Raw genomic sequence first — 2246 nt, 5'->3', positions numbered from 1 at the left:
CATTTACTGCTTCTGCAGAGGACTAGAGTGAGGTTCCTAGCACTCACCTTAGTTGACTACCTCTTAACTACTTCTTAACTACCTCTTAACTGCCTCTAACTCCAGCTCTAGGGGGAGCCAAAGCCTCTGGCCTCCTCAGCCGCCTGCACTCACATGTATATTCACACACAGACACAGACTTGCATACTTACAATTAAAATGAAAATGAATTCAATTCCAGGAAATCTATTATCTTCTTCTGGCATCTGAGGGCTCCAGAAATGCATGTGGCACACATATGCAGATACATACAGACCAATACTCATAAAACAAGTACAATTTAAAGCCAATTTTTAAAAAAGATTTATTTATTTATTATGTATACAGTGTACTGTGTGTATGTATGCCTGTAGGCCAGAAGAGGGCACCAGATCTCATTACAAGTGGTTGTGAGCCACCATGTGGTTGCTGGGAATTGAACTCAGGACCTCTGGAAGAGCAGTCAGTGCTCTTAACCTCTGAGCCATCTCTCCAAACCAAAACCAGTTTGGTTTTTTTTTTTTTTTTTTTTTTTTGAGCTGAGGATCGAACCCAGGGCCTTGTGCTTGCTAGGCAAGCACTCTACCACTGAGCTAAATCCCCAACCCAAAACCAGTTTTTAAAACTGAAATTTTAACTGTAGACTTTAGATAGCACCTTTACTGGTACTTCCGGCCTCTAAAAGTCTTTTCTGAAGAGACAATACTCACTTCTAACCTAATAGACTTTGGACTTCGTCTATTACTTTTCTCCAAGTGGCTTAAGAATGGATGCAGATGTGTTCCAAACATCCTGGCATTGGAAAATTAAGCTAGGGTCTATGAGGTGGCTTAGAAGGTGAAGGCGCTTGCTACCAAGAGGACGAATTGACCAACAGGGTGAAATCAGAGCACCGACTCTGGCAAGTGGCTTTGTACATGCATACTACATAAATAAGTGTTCTTTTAAATATTTATTTATTTGCATATTTTATGTCCATGAATGCTCTATGTGTATGTATGCCTACATGACAGAAGAGGTTATCAAATCCCATAATAGATGGCTGTAAGTCACCATGTAATTTCTGAGAACTGAACTCAGGTCCTCTGGAAGGGCATTTTGTGCTCTTGACCGCTGAGCCATCTCTCCAACCCCTATAAGTGTTGTTATTTTTTTTCCTCTCTCTCTAAAACATTAAGCAAACAACAACAGCGTCTGTCTCTATGTGTTCATAAGTATGGGTCCGCAAAGCTGGGTGAACTGGTTATGATACACAGTGACAGAATGTCCCTTCTGGAATAAAGGAATCCATGCTTTAACTCGGTCCAAGGGAAGGCAGCCTTTCAGTCACGGAGGGGAACTTCTCTGACCGAGGAGACAAGTGTTGGAAACGCCGCAGTCGTCAGCAGCAACGTGCTTTCCACCTGCGCCACTGTGGTCCTGAGTGGCTGCAGCACTCCGGGCTCCTTCCGGCTGGCCATGCCGGGTGTAGTTGGGGTGAGCATGCTTGGCGGCATCTTCGCTGTGTGGTGCCTGGGAGGGCGGCCCGCGCCAATGACACTTGCAGAGGCTCCTTTCTGCCTGCCTGGGCTGGCTGGCGCGGGAGCCGAGCCAGTCAAGCCTTGTTGTTGCTGTGAACAAAAGCCGCACTCCCGGCTGTGGCGCCAAATTCTAGCTCGCCCTGTGGAGTATCTGGCTGCTCCAGGCTGGGCTGGGAGGCCAGGCTAGCTGGCTGCGCCCCGCTTGTTTACCGGCCTCCTGGACGCGCAGGCACGAGGCGCCCCCAAAACCCGGACACGGAGCGACTGGGAGCAGCCTGCAAGAGCTCCAGCAGAAAAGAGAAAGCGGGCATCTGCAGTGCCATCCCAGCCGTCAGCCGGCCAGAAAGCTGCCCTGATAAGTGCTTCCTGACTTCCTGTCCCCGGCTTTGATTGCAGAGACTGTGTCTCCTTATCTCCTGCAGGACCAGAGATGACCACTGAGGTCCTCAACCCCCTGTCAGGTGTGCAGAAGTCACAAAAAGGTGAGAGAAAGAAATGGGCTGGTGGCGTGCTTTGCTGGCTTCTGTGTCAGATTCTAAAAACCGAATGTCATTAGCGAGGGCGCTTTAAAGACAGAATTGCTGTCCTTGCCTTGAGTCTCCAATACAGCAACATAGTAAGGACACCTCTCAGGATGCCCTCTGACACACCAGACTACCAGACGCAGGCCTGGTAGACCGCAGGAGCATATAGAACCAAGAGAAAGCT

General features: G+C 48.4%; 1 non-coding gene across 1 annotated transcript; it reads right to left on the bottom strand.

Moving 5' to 3' along the window:
• Window positions 1-549: 549 nt before the first annotated feature.
• Window positions 550-630, bottom strand: Trnaa-agc. Its single transcript has one exon. It is a non-coding gene; the product is annotated as a tRNA-Ala (tRNA).
• Window positions 631-2246: the final 1616 nt, after the last annotated feature.

Source organism: Peromyscus leucopus, chromosome 2, assembly GCF_004664715.2.
Source record: "Peromyscus leucopus breed LL Stock chromosome 2, UCI_PerLeu_2.1, whole genome shotgun sequence".
NCBI classification, from domain to species: Eukaryota; Metazoa; Chordata; class Mammalia; order Rodentia; family Cricetidae; genus Peromyscus; species Peromyscus leucopus.
This window is presented reverse-complemented; position numbering and strand designations above follow the sequence as displayed.